The sequence below is a fragment of the Pongo abelii genome, chromosome 10 (genome assembly GCF_028885655.2).
Source record: "Pongo abelii isolate AG06213 chromosome 10, NHGRI_mPonAbe1-v2.0_pri, whole genome shotgun sequence".
Lineage (NCBI taxonomy): Eukaryota > Metazoa > Chordata > Mammalia > Primates > Hominidae > Pongo > Pongo abelii.
Window position 1 is genome coordinate 90,656,412 of NC_071995.2, and position 15,182 is coordinate 90,671,593.

The 15,182-nt window shown below is 37.6% G+C and overlaps 1 pseudogene; it reads left to right on the plus strand.

Annotated features, from left to right (window-relative positions):
* Window positions 1-13,719: 13,719 nt before the first annotated feature.
* LOC103892107 (large ribosomal subunit protein eL21-like) lies at window positions 13,720-14,201 on the plus strand (annotated as a pseudogene).
* Window positions 14,202-15,182: the final 981 nt, after the last annotated feature.

A 15,182-nucleotide genomic window follows, 5' to 3' on the forward strand; every position in this document is an offset into this window, starting at 1 on the left:
TAGTTATGACTGGCATATCAAATAGCATGTTTTTTGTTTTTTTTGTTTTTTGAGACCAAGTCTTGCCTTGTTGCCCAGGCTGGAGTGCAGTGGTGTGATCTCAGCTCACTGCAACCTCCACCTCCCAAGTTCAAGTGATTCTCGTGCCTCAGCCTCCTGAGTAGCTGGGACTACAGGCGTGAGCTACCATGTCCGGCTAATTTTTATATTCTTAGTAGAGATGGGGTTTCACCCTGTTGGCCAGGCTGGTCTGTAACTCCTGACCTCAAGTGATCCACCTGCGTCGGCCTCCCAAAGTGCTGGGATTACAGGCATGAGCCACCGCACCCAGCCAAATTACATGTATTTTCTGATGAGGATGAGGATGAGGATAAAGTGAGAGCCTCCCCACTATTTTGTGTTCTCTTGTCCATTTACTTAATAAATACTTATTTTCCCTAAGTGAAGCAGAAGCAGTCTTCAGCTAGATAATATAGTGGGCCTTCTGAATCCTCAAGTTCTGCACTCATGAATTCAACTAACCATAGATTGAAAATATTTGGAAAAATCTCTGGCATAGTGGTTCACAGCTGTAATTCCCGCACTTTGGGAGGCTGAGGTGGGAGGATCACTTGAGCTCAGGAGTTTGAGATGAGCCTGGGCAACATGGCGATACCCCATCTCTACAAAAAATACAAACATTAGGCATGGTAGTCTCAGACACTTGGGAGGCTGAGGTAGGAGGATGGCTTGAGACTGGGAAGCAAAGGTTACGGTGAACAAAGGTCGTGCCACTGCACTCCAGCCTGGGCAACAGTGGGAGACCCTGTCTCAAAAACAAAGAAAAGAAAAGGAAAATATTCGGAAAAAAACAAAACAATAAAAAATAACAATACAACAATAAAAATAATACAAAATTTTAAAATACAGTATAAAAACTCTTTACATAGCATTTACATTATATTAAGTATTGTAAGCAATCTTGAGATGATTTAAATTACAGTCATGAGCTGCATAATGACATTTCAGTTAATTAGAGGCCACTTGTAAGAAGATTCTTCCCCTAAAATTATAATACCATAATTTTACAGTTCCTCTTATAAATATAGTTATGTTTAGATACACAAATACCATTGTGTTACAATTGTCTACAATATTCAGTACCTTAACATGATGTATAGGTTCGTAGCCTAGGAGCAATAGGCCATGTACTATATGCCTTAGGTGTGTAGCAGAGTCTACCATCTAACTTTGTGTAAACACACTCTGTGATGTTTGCACATGATGAAATCGCCTACTGACGCATTTCTTAGAACTTTCTTTAAGCAATGCATGACTGTATACAAGAGGATATGCATAGGGTGTATGCACATACTATGCCATTTTATATTAAGGACTGGGGCATCTTTGAATTTTGGTATCCTTGGAGGTCAGGGACCCAATTCTCTGAGGATACCCAGGGAGAGCTGAATTCACAATCTGATGTGGCTGAACGTTGTTGGGTCGAAGAAAACAATTCCCCAAAATATGACACTTCACCATACTGACTGCTTTGGAAATTGAAAGTCCTGAAAAATTAGCCTCAGAACCACGGTCTGTCTGTGACCTTTCTCCTTTCTCCCTGCCTGTCATATCCTCTTTCCCAAAGCACCAGGATAGACTCTGGAATGTCCTTATCTGACTAAGAAAGCTTAAGTGCAGTTGTCTTAATAATCCCTCCCAAGAAATCTGGTCAAATAACCAAGAAAGATCAACCACCAGAGAAGAGCAGAGACTGGAGTTACTATGCTAAGACAGATTTTTCATCTATTCTTCTGAGTGCAGCTCCAAGAGATTACCTGGGGGACTCTATCTGTGAAATATGACAATGGTTGTTCTTGCCCAGCTCCACTCCTCACCTTCCCATAATGTCTGCCTTCAGCCTCCCTAATCTATCCATTCTCCCTAATGACTTAATACCTATCAGAACAATTATATACATTCCCTCATCTCCCCTTGAAAAAGGGTATATAAGCGTCTGAATCTGTGATATTCTGAAATATACATTTGGTTTCCCTCCCGCTTCCTGGCATACAACCCCTAAAATCCTTGGAATCTCCAAAGTTCTTTCTTTTTGTATGCTAAAGTAGACTGATAGCTTCAGGGTAGGACTGGTCACCTGAAAGCCAAAAGCATGATTAGAGGGTTGGGACTTTCAGCCCTACCTTCCAACTTCCACCAAGAGGAAAGGGGCTGAAGGTCCACTTGCTCACCAGTGGCCAATGGGTTAATCAATCATGCTTATGTAATGAGGCTGCCATAAAAACCCAAAAGGACAGGGTTCAAAGAGCTTCCAGATAGCTGAACATATGGAGTTTCCTGGAGGGTGGTGGGCCCAATGAGGAAATGGAAATTCCATGTGGGTATACCTCACCCGCTCAGAGAGGAGGTCTTGGGAATCCCAACTTGAAGCCAGTGGACCAGAAGTTCCAGAGGCCTGCTTCTTGATGAAGAGATAATGAAGAGAAAAAAAAAAAGAAAGAAAGGCAGAAAGAAAAAGAAGTTCCAGAGGCCTGTTTCTTGATGCATAGATAATGAAGAGAAAAAAAAGGAAGAAAAAGAAGTTCCAGAGGCCTGAGCTTGCTACTGGTGTTTAGGGTGGTGGGCAGTTTTGGGGTCTGAGCCCTCAACATGTGGGATCTGACACGATCTCCAGGTAGATAGTACTGGAATTGAATTGGAGGACACCCTTTTGTGTTCATTGCAGAAGTGATTGGTTGGTTGGTGGTGGAGAGAAATTCCCACATATTTTGGGGTCACAGAAGTCTTCTGTGTTGATTGTTATTGTGTTGGCTTAAGAGCAGAGGAAAAACATGGTTTTAGAATTTTTTCTGAAACAGTACCACACTGGGTATTAGGGCAATTACTCTGTGATTTCCTCCCCATGCATATTGATAAGTTTGCATACCTATTCTCCTGTTCTACCTGTTGCCAAATTTTCAGTGAACCTTCAGAGGGCAAAGTGAAAGTTTTCCCTTTGGCCCTAAAATATGAAAGCAAAGCGTCCTTTTATTAGCATTAAAGCATGTGTTAAAAACATTCCATATTTGCATGGTTTTTATTTAAACCTTTCATCAAGCAAAATGTAGAAAATATTATCTTCTGAAAGCCAATCTGAATTTTAACTGTAATGCTGATCATCAAACTCAAAGAATGGTTGCCATGTGTTTTTTTTTGTTGTTGTTTGTTTTTAATGTCTGACCCTACTGCTTATTTCACAAGTAGATCTAAAAAATGAAACAGTAGTAAAAGATAAACCATTAGAGTACTCAAGGAATGGTTCTTTTCTTGGTTTTCTCCCTTGTAGAAACAAAGCTGTCTGTACACTATTTAGATGATGGGAGATTGTAATAGTTAAGAGAACTTCTATCTTTATACTCAAAAAGTTCTATCCTTAGTCCCTTTGAACAGATGATGTTCTTGCCTTTTTTTAAGGAGCTTTATTGAGATATATTTTACATATTATAAAATCCTCCCATTTCAAGTGTGCAATTCAAGGATTTTTAGTTAATTTACTGAGTTATGCACCATTACTATAATCAGTTTCAGAACATTTTCATCACCTCTGATACAATTTCACCTTGCCCCCTGCCCCCACCGCCACCCACCTCCTCCCCCACCCTGCCCCCAGGAAACTGCTAGTCTATTTTCTGTCTCTATAGATTTGCTTTTTCTGGTAATTTCATATAAATAAAGTCATATAATAAGTGGTCTCTTGTGTCTGACTTATTTTGCTTAGCACAATGTTTTTGCGATTCATCCACGTTTATCATATATCAATAATTCACTATTTATTTACTTATCTATTTTGCAGTTGTATCTTCCCAGAATTTTCTCCTGAGAAAAATTATCTATCAGGAAAGCTTAATTTTATAGTTGCATGGCAGGCTGACCTCGACAGACTTTTGAAGAGTATTTCCACTTCTTTCCATGGCCTTTCCCTTTCAAACATTCTTCTCTCTTATCCAACGCCTTCAAGATGTCATTTCTCTATGGCTTAACCTAGGCAGTCCCCTCCTAGCCCCTTACCTGATGCAGAATTAATCGTGCTCACTTGTGGTGCCTAGCATATTTCATACACCCACACCCCAACATCCAACTGCACAAGGAATAAGTTAACTGAATGAGAGGGAAAGCTTCTTCCTCAAGACACTCACTTCCTAGTAGTCCTCAGGAGAGGGAGAGACACACATTTCAGGTTGGAAAGAGAGTAATGAGCGGACTGTGGTTACATCGTCCAAGGACAAATATTCGCCAGATAATTTAGCCAAAAGGATTTAACTAAACAGTTAAGCTCTTAAAAGAAGCTTTATTTAGGCTCATTCTAACAAACGTGATCAGCAGACAAGTTCTTTTTAAAGAAAGTTCTCTTTCATCTGACTAAAAAGAAGGAACACATTTAAACCAAAACAGGAACTACTCTGGCAATATATGTGTGCAAAAACAAGCACCCTATGGGGCTCTTTTTAAATTAGCCAGAGTGCACAGAGAAGTCTTTGAAAAGAAAACTCTGGGGGGAAAAACATTTTTCTTGATTTCATAAACACTCATTGTTTAATCATCTGAAGAAAAGGCAAACTTATGATTAAATTCCCCCACCTCCTAAACTGATGAACTCTTAGTTCACCTCCTCTCCCCAGCCTGATGTACTTAAGGAAGCAGGAGAAGTAACTTGAAAACCAGCCTACCAGAGAAGCAAGAAGTGGCCTAGGAGGTCCTAGCCTCAAACTGGATGCACACATATAAGGCTGCGTCTTGCAGGTCTGGCACAGAAAATAGTGTTGTCAAGTTGCAGCTATAGTATATTAACATGCTATTTACATTTCATAAGCAGGGGATAACTGGCTTCAGTTTATTTTGCTAACTTAAAAAAAAAAACCATTAACTTCTAGGACATCACACCTAACCCTTTCCTCTCCCCCATGAGCAAGACAGTCATAGAATTTCAATCAGGACCCTTAGAACCTCTGAGACCAGCTGTAGCTTCCATCCTTACCAATTGTTCAGATATGGCCAAAGAAGTGCTATTTATATGCTTTTCTGGACTTACTCTGATGAGAAGAATGAGTCTTAAACAGAATCAAGATACAATTATGTGGCTTATGTGGCCGGGTGCGGAGGCTCACTCCTGTAATCCTAGCACTTTGGGAGGCTGAGGCAGGAGGATTGCTTGAGCCCAGGAATTTGAGACCAGCCTGGACAACATAGTGAGATCTTATCTCTAAAAACAAAAACAAAAAAACTTGAGGTGACTTGATATGAAGCAAATGCTTTTTGATCCTCCTACCTCAGCCCCCCAAGTAGCTGGGACTATAGGCATATGCCATCATGCCCGGCTAATTTTTGTATTTTTAGTAGAAATGGGGTTTCACCATGTTACCCAGGCTATGAAGCAAATACTTAACAGATTTAAAAATAAACAAAAAGGCTAATAAGCTGCGTAAATAAGATAGGAAGAAATTTTACCAGAAATGTGGGTTTGGAGAGCATTGCTGTAAATAAACAATAAATTTATTTTTGATCTTCCTGGTATCAATTAAGAAAAAAGAAATGCAATAAAGTATATTGCTTTCTCTTAAAAAAACAAAAAAGAAAAAAGAGACTATCAAAAGAAAAACACATATTAGCATTACACTCGAGTTAGTGGATCACTTCATAATTAGATCTTGATAGAAGGAACAACTTCACATAATTTTGTAAGACATTCATGCTTCAGGTTGCTCAGTTTTTTTTTTTTGTTGTTGTTGTTGTTTTGAGATGGAGTCTCGCTCTGTCACCCAGGCTGGAGTGCAGTGGTGCAATCTCGGCTTACTGCAACCTCTGCCTCCTGGGTTCAATTCTCCTCTCTCAGCCTCCCAAGTAGCTGGGACTACAGGCGCATGCTACCATGCCCGGCTAATTTTTGTATTTTTAGTAGAGACGGGGTTTCACTATGTTGGTCAGGCTGGTCTCGAACTCCTGACCGTAGGTGATCTACCCGCCTCGGCCTCCCAAAGTGCTGGGATTACAGGTGTGAGCCACCGTGCCCGGCCCAGGTCACTCACTCTTAATTTGACTCTCCCAATAACTACTGAGTACAAGTTTACTGCAAAATGTCTGATGTGTAAGTGTTCTAGTTGTTAATAAATACATTCCATGAATTTGACTGTCTGCTATGTATCAGGTACTGGCTAAGCACTGGAGCTACATCCGCTTACAGAAAAAATCTGTCCTACACTTTATAGAATCTAGTAGAAAGACAAAACTAAGCAATAGCATAAACAAGTACATATTTGCTATTCTGAAAACTGCTATGGAAGAAAAATAGAGCAGCTATGAAAGTGTAACTAGATAGGGACAGGGCAGAGGGACCTCACAGAAGTCTTTCCTAAAACAGTGATTTTTACTGAAGGATGAGTTGGAATTAACCTCGATGGAGGGTGGCAGAATAAGAGCTGCTATTCAGACTAAGAAAACAAGTGTTCAAAGGGGACAGCGGTATGTTCAGAGCAGAAGTTTTTGATCTCTTACTGAAGAGAATAAAACGAGAGACACCAAAGATAAGGCTGGAAAACTATGTGAGATCAGAATCTGAGGCACCTTGTGATTGTATTTAAGATATTCATCATATCTAAAGAATGAGGAAGAAGTTATCCAAGAGTTTTAAACCAAGGAATGACATGATCAAATTTGCCTGTTAAAAGTTACACTCACTTGGCAGGGCATGGTGGCTCACGCCTGTAATCCCAGCACTTTGGGAGGCTGAGGCGGACGATCACTTGAGGTCAGGAGTTTAAGACCAGCCTGGCCAACATGGTGAAACCCTGTCTCTAGTAAAGATAAAAAATTAGCGCACGCCTGTAATCCCAGCTACTCAGGAGGCTGAGGCAGGAGAATTGCTTCAAACCGGGAGGCAGAGGTTGCAGTGAGCCAAGATTGTGCCACTGCACTCCATCCTGGGTGACAGTGCAAGACTCTGTCTCAAAAACAAACAAACAAACAAAAACACTCATTAAGCACCAGGGGCAATGGGGACAAAGCATTCTAATATTATGAAAATTTGAAGGTAAAGATCTGTCCCTTATTTGCTTTTCAGGAGAGATATGAGAAGATCTGTAAGTAAGACTGGATCCCTTAAGAATGCAAGGCTGCATCCCTTTAGATCTGCTCAAATATTCAATAACACTGTACTTGAAGCCCCAGAAATCTAGATCAGTAATGGTCAAAACTTGTTCTATAAAGGGCCAGGCAGTACATACTTTTTGACTTTGTGGACCAGAAGAGCTTTGTCACAACTATTCAATTCTGCAAATTTTTTTACATTTAAATTTTGTCAATGTTTATATATCTAGAGGGTACAAATACAGATTTCTTACATACGGATATTGCATAATGGTGAAGTCTTGGCTTCTAGTGTGCCCATCACCTAAATAGTGAACATTGTACCCAATAGGTAATTTTTCAGCCTTCCTACCTTTTGGAGTCTCCAATGTCTATTATTCCACTCTCTATGTCCATGTGTACCCATTGTTCAGCTCCTACTGATAAATGAGAACATGTGGTATTTGACTTCCTATTTCTGAGCAATTTCACTGAGGATAATGACCTCCAATTTCACCCACATTGCTGCAAAAGACATGATTTCATTCCTTTTATGGGTGAGTCATATTCCATAGTGTATATATGCCACATTTTCTTTATTCGTTCACTGATGGACATGTAGGTTGATTCCATATCTTTGCTGTTGTGAATAGTGCTACAATAAACATATGAATGAAGGTATCTTTTTGATGTAATACTTTCTTTCCTTTTGGCTGCATACTTAGTAGTAGGATTACCAAACCAAATATTTTAGTTATTTGAGAAATCTCCATGCTGTTTTCCATAAAGGTTACACAAATTTACATTCCCACCAACAGTGCATAAGCATTCCCTTACCGCCATGTCCTTGCCAGCATCTGTTGTTTTTTGACTCAATAATAGCCATTCTGACTGGTGAAAGACGATACCTTATTGTGGTTTTGATTTGCATTTCTCTGATGATTAGTGATATTGAGGCTTTTTAAAATATGTTTGTTGGCCACTTGTTTGTCTTCTTTTGCAAATTGTCCGTTCATGTCTCTTTTTTTTAAATTTTATTTTAAGTTCCAGGATACATGTGCAGGATATGCAGGTTTGTTACATAGGTAAACATGTGCTATGGTGGTTTCCTGCACAGATCATCCTATCACCTAGGTATTAAGCCCAGCATGCATTAGCTATTTATCCTGATGTTCCCTGCTCATGTCTTTTTCTTTTGCCCACTTTTTTTTTTTGAGATGGAGTCTCGCTCTGTCCCCCAGGCTGGAATGCAGTGGTGCAATCTCAGCTCACTGCAACCTCTGCCTCCCAGGTTCAAGCAATTCTGCCTCTCAGCTTCCTGAATTGCTGGGACTACAAGTGCCCACCACCATGCCTGGCTAATTTTTGTATTTTTAGTAGAGACAGGATTTTGCCATGTTGGCCAGGCTGGTCTTGAACTCCTGACCTAAGATGATCCACTTGCCTCAGCCTCCCAAAGTGCTGCGATTACAGGCATGAGCTACTATGCCCGGCACCATTTTTTTTTTTTTCTTTTTTTTTTGAGACAGGGTCTTGCTTTGTCACCCAGTGTAGTGGCAAGATCTCAGCTCACTGCAGCCTCAACCTCCTAGGCTCAAGTGATCCTCCTTCCTTAGCCTCTCAAGTAGCTGGGACTACAGGTGCACACCACCATGCCTGGCTAATTTTTTGTATTTTTATTTTGTAGAGATGGGGTCTTCCTATGTTGCCCAGGCTGGTTTCAAACTCCTGGGCTCAAGGGATCCTCCCTCCTAGGCTTCCCAAAGTGCTGTGACTACAGGCATGAGCCACTGCACCCAACCTTTGCCGAGTTTTTAATGGAATTATTTGGTTTTTCCTTGTTGAGCTGTTTGAATACCTTGTAGATTCTGGATATTAGCTTTTTGTCAGATCTGTAGTTTGCAAATAATTTTTCCCATTCCAGAGATTGTCTCTTTACTCTGTGGATTATTTCTTTTAAGCTTTTTAGTTTAATTGAATCCTGTTTGTCTATTTTTGTTTGTTGTATTTGCTTTCAAGGACTTGGTCATAAATTCTTTGCCTAGGCTAATGTCCAAAAGAGTTTTTCCTATATTTTCTTCTAGGATTTTCTTCAGGTATTATGTTTATGTCTTTAGTCCATCTTAAGTTAATTTTTGTATATGGTGAGAGGTATGAATCTACTTTCATTCTGAATATGGCTATCCAATTTTCTCAGCACTATGGGGGTCCTTTCTCCAGTGTATATTGTTGCTGACTTTGTTGAAAATCAGTTATTTGTAGGTATGTGGCCTTATTTCTGGGTTCTCTATTCTGTTCCGTTGATCTATGTGTCTATTTTTATACCAATACCATGCTGTTTTAGTTACTATATAGTCCTTTGGTATAATTTAAAGTCAGGTAATGTAATGCCTCCAGCTTCATTCTTTTTTCTTAAGACTGCTTTGGCTATTCAGGCTCTTTTTTGGTTCCATATGAATTTTAGAAGTTTTTTTTTCTAATTCTCTGAAAAACAATGTTGGTAATTTGATGGGGATTGAATTGAATCTGTAGATTGCCTTGGGCAGTATGGTCACTTTAACAATGTTGATTGTTCCAATCCATGAGCGTGGGATGTTTTTCCATCTGTTTGTGTCATCTATGATTTCTTTTATCAGTGTTTTATGGTTCCTCTTATAGAGATTTTTCACCTCTTTAGTTAAATATATTCCTAGGTGTTTTATTTGTTTTTTATTTTTGTAGCTATTGTAAATAGGATTGCCTTCTTGATTTGGTCCTTGGCTAGATCGTTATTGGTGTACAGAAACACTACTGATTTCTGTAGGTTAATTTTGTATCCTGAAACTTTACTCAATTCATTTATCAAATTTAATAGTTTTTTGGTGAGGTCTTCAGGATTTTCTAGATAAAACATCACATCTTCAGCAAACAGGGATAATTTGACTTCTTTTCTAATATGGATGCCTTTTGTATTTTTCTCTTGCCTGATTACTCTGATAAGGACTTCCAGTACTATATTTAATAAGAATGGTGAAAGTGGTCATTCTGGTTCTGTGCATTTGCATTTGTATTTCTGTGGTATCATCAACTCTGCTATTATAGTGTGGAAGCAGCTATAGACAATACAAGTTTGACTGTGTTCCAATAAAGGTTTATTTACAAAAACAGAAGAAAGCAGATTTAGCTCTTGGGCAATACTTTGTCTATCCCTCATCTAGATCAACAAGCATCAAAGAGATGATCACTATTGTCCTCTAGGTATGGGGATTTAAAAGGGGGGGGGGCAAAAAAACAGATGATCATGATAGAAGATTTTGGAGGCCAGAGTAACCATCTAAGCAAAAACACTTTTAACAGGATAACTTTACTCCCTTAGGTCTTTAGTTCTGAGCAGTACTGCATTGTGATGGGATTGCCAGCATCAATTAAGGACAAAATGCACCTTTTGTGAGCTGAACAAATTGACCCCGTGAACAGAATTATCATCCATGTAGATTCTGAAGTGTATAAGCTCCTTAGGGCTTATAAGACACAAGGATTTGTGTCTGTTTTGTTCAATGTTTTTTTTTTGTTGTTGTTGTTAGTTTCTTTTTTGCTTTTCTGTTTTGTTTTGTTTTTACCCCAGCTGGATGCAAGGATACCCAAGTTTTGTGAATAGAGTAAGATGTTAATGAGGTGTACCTCACAAGATGAATGTTTAATTAATGACCTTTCAGCAATACGGCTCTTGAAAAGTCATATCACTATTGGTAAAACTCCTTTTTATTCCCAGCATAAAGACTTTTTTACCCAAACACATTAAATACACATACTAAGAGAAATTGTCTCAACATTATGATTCCAGGCATGAACACACTCACCAATTCACTCAACAGAGTTTCTAGTCAAAATATCACAGGAAAAAAAATTAAATGGAATCCGCTATTTGGATAATCCCAAACATGTTTGTTTTGCTTGTGAACACCAAGCAAGAAATGAAGATACAGTATCGTCATCTCTTATAACCCTTTGGTCTGTGTGTGCATGTACTATTTCCATGTGGTGTATGTACATTGTTTGTGCTTTGCTTTTTTGTGCCTGAAAAATGATGTTTAAAGCTTATTTTAAGCAAAACTGACCTCAGTAATAATAAGATTCTTCAAAAGATTAAAAAAACCATAAGAAAAATAGTGCAAAAAGAAGGAGCTTTCTAAATCCAGATTCTCTCACTTCTTCCCTGCACATCCATCACCCACTATCAAGTCATCTCTTTCTCCTTTGCTGAGTACAAAAATTATTCATCGGATTACTATGCTTGATTACTTTCAAATTCCTTATTATTACACAGATGTGCTTTTATTATATACATATGTGTATGGAGACATACTAAATATGTATATAATTTTTGAAAATTGTTTGGATGTCTTAGGTTACGATGTACTACATAAAAACTTTCTCACTAAAATGAATGAAGTTTGTTTTGTTTTGTTTAAAGAGGTCACTTAAAAGCAGGGCTTTAAGAAATTAACCTTATTAATCAAGGTATAGGTCAATCAGTTTCCTTTGTAATCCAATGTATTTTAATTAGTACATCATAAAAATATTGTTCAGAGAAAAAGTTTATACTCTTCACACTGCTAAAAAGCTCTATGACACACACACACACACACACACACAACCCCTAGGTCTGGATCCTAGAACAGTATCTAACATACAATAGGGACTCAATAAATATTTCTTGAATACCAAATGACTTTTAACCCATAGAAACAATATTGGTTTTGTTAAAAAGATGCTAAACTATTTAGACAAAAATTGTTTAAAAAGTGTCATGATGATGCCTACAGCATAAAAATCTTCTCTTTTAGATAAGGAACAGCATTGAACTTGTTTTTTATGGCAGAAAAGCATAAGAAACACTAAAATCTGCATCATGTTAGTGTAAATGCTTCAAAGGAGAATTAAAGACAACGAATGATTTCAATCACATTTAAGATTAGAATTTGCTCAAAGAAGTACATAACTACCCAGCACTGTGACTATTTTATTCACCAGTACATTCATAGCACTTAATATAGTGCTTGGTAAATAGTGGCATCGATAAATATTTGAGGAATGAATGAACTCGGAAATTCTGTGGCAGTAAAAGCTCTGATGGAAGATTAAAAATCTTGAATCAATATCAAAATCATATGGCCTGGCTAAGTGGTACCTGTCTATGGAATCAAAGATTGATGAGAGATCTATAAATATTGCAGAAGGAGTCTTGGGTTATTTTTAACTGCATTTCCCCCTCGTCCCCTATAGATTTAAAAGTACCAAAAAGGTCAGTAGTAGAATAGTGCTATTCCAAATGTTCCTTCTTTTACAGGCAGAATATTAAATGGAGAAGCCAGACTTGCAACACATAGAAAAGAAAGCTACTTCAGAATGTTGAGAGACTTGGGAGCTCATTGATTGAAGGTGGCACTTAGAAGGTTGCCCTTTTTAAAGATAAAGGCTGATACTGTGACTCTGTCCCAGGGGACCTGAGTAAAGAACTCATCAGAGATGTGGGACCACTATTCAGAACAAGATTTGGAGAGCTGGGGCAGAGAAGATTTTACCTTGGGGATTTCTTCAGCTGCGAGTAGTAAATTGGTTATGCCTTAATGAGTGAAGTTTGTCAAATTTTAAGATAGGATGTTATTATGCCTTTTAAAAGAATGAGGTAGAGTATAACATCTGATTTGGAGTTCTTTCCAGCATTTTAAGGTCTTTAAAGAAAACAAATTAGAGAAAAATAAATAAATATAGATCATGCTGTACATACAGTACTTGTGTATGTGTATATATATACAAACACACACACAAGTATCAAAGGATTACATATGCATAGAAAAAAGTTTAAGGCAACACATCAAGGGGGTACTCCTCTGAGGGGTATGTTTAGAGAGGTAGATAGTTATTTACTTTTTATAATTGTAGGTATTGGCTTTCTAGATGAAAGAAAGTTAGATTGCTACATTGTATATAAAACAAATTCTATTTCAATTACATTACTAGAATAAAAACCAATAAAAGAAAAATCAGGAAATGTGTAGATTTACAAGTGTGACTTTCTTAGTCTGTTTGTGATGCTATAACAGATACCATAAACTGGGTAACCTATAAACAACAAACACTTATTTCTCACAGTTCTGGAGACTGGGAAGTCCAAGATCAAAGCATCAACAGATCTGGTGTCTGTGAAAGCCTGATTTCTGATTCACAGAGGGCCATCTTCTTGCTATAGCCTCACATAATGGAAGGGGCAAGGAAGCTCTCTGGGATCTCTTTTACAAGGGCATTAATTCTATTCATGAAGGCTTCACTCTCATGACTTAATCACCTCCCAAAGTCCCCACCTAAAAATAGCAACACATTGGGGATTAGAGTTTCAAGATGTGAATTTGAATTTGGTGGGGAATACAAACATTCAGTCTATAGCAGTGAGGATGAGTGGAAAAACTTTCTAAGTAATTCAGGAAGACAAGAATTCATAAAGGAAAAGATTAAAACATTTGTGAAAAACAAAGCAAAACTAGATGTTTGTGTATGATAAAAAGCATCATTAAAAAAACAAGATAGAAATGCTAGGCAGTCCTTTGGGCAGGAACCACCATCATCCAGTAATTTGCCAAAATGATGAACACAATGGGAAAGATGAGAGGCACCCCATATGTGATTTTTAGGCCTTTTAGAAAACATGAAGTTGTTCCTTTGGCCACGTACACGCAAATCTGTAAGAAAGGTGATATCGTAGACACCAAAGGAGTGGGTACTGTTCAAAAAGGAATGCCCCACAAGTGTTACCATGGGAAAGCTGAAAGAGTCTACCTTGTTCCCCAGCATGCTGCTGGCATTGTTGTAAACAAACAAGTTAAGGGCAAGATTCCTGCCAAGAGAATTAATGTGGGTATTGAGCACATTTAGCATTCTAAGAGCTGAGATTGTTTCCTAATGCTTGAAGGAAAATGATCAGAAAAAGAAAGAAGCCAAAGAGAATGGTACCTGGGTTCAACTGAAATGCCAGCCTGCTCCACCCAGAAAAGCAGACTTTGTGAGAACCAATGGGAAAAAGCCTGAGCCGCTGGAACCTCTTCCTTATGAATTCATGGCATAGTAGGTGTTTAAAAAAAAAAAATCCAAGACCTCTGGACTGTAAAAAAAAAAAAAAAAGAGCTAGGCAGAAAAAGGAACATTGGTGACACATGTGAGAGAAACAAGCAATTAATAGTAATATTAAATATATAGTAAATAAAAATTAAGGTATAATAATATCTTCACATAAAGAACTACAAATTGAAAATGATAATTAAACAAAAGAAAAATAGGCAAAATATAAGAATAGGCAATTTATTAGAGAAAAAAGTGGATAATAAATATAGTAAACATGCAATCTTAGTAGTAGTCAGGAAAATGCAAAACAATACAATATGCCAGTTATTATCAGATTGATGGATAGTAAAAGATTAATGTCTGGTGCTAATATAGTTATAGGGAAATGGAAATACCATACTTTGTTTATGAAATTTGGTAGAATTTATCAATTAAAAATATGCTATGCATTGACATCCCACTTTTGATAATTTCTTTAATATAAATTTTATAGAAAAAGTCAGTTTTTATAGAAAAACTCAATATATAAAAACATATAAACACATATGTTCCCATACACATGTGTTAAGGGTATATGTTTATTGCAGCATTTAAAAATAATGGCCCCAAATTGGAAATAACCGAATGTCTATCAATAAGAGAATGATTTTGTGAATGATGAATCATTCATACTATAGTAATTTCATATAGCTAATAAAAATTATTATATCTGTGTACATTGACCAAGTCTTACAAGAATAAATATGATATATTTAAGTTAAAAAAGCAAGTTGCAGAGATATGAATATGATTTCTAAAATACTGTAATAAAAAGAAAAACTCTAGTGAGAATAGAGAGATATTAAAGGGCACATATTAAAGTATGAACTTACTCTATGACAATTTATTGGTAAACCTCAGTGTAATTTTTTTTACTGCAAAGAACAGTGAAGGGAAAATTAGATCAAGAGGAATTTATGCCTCTATACCATTAGTAATGGGCCCCC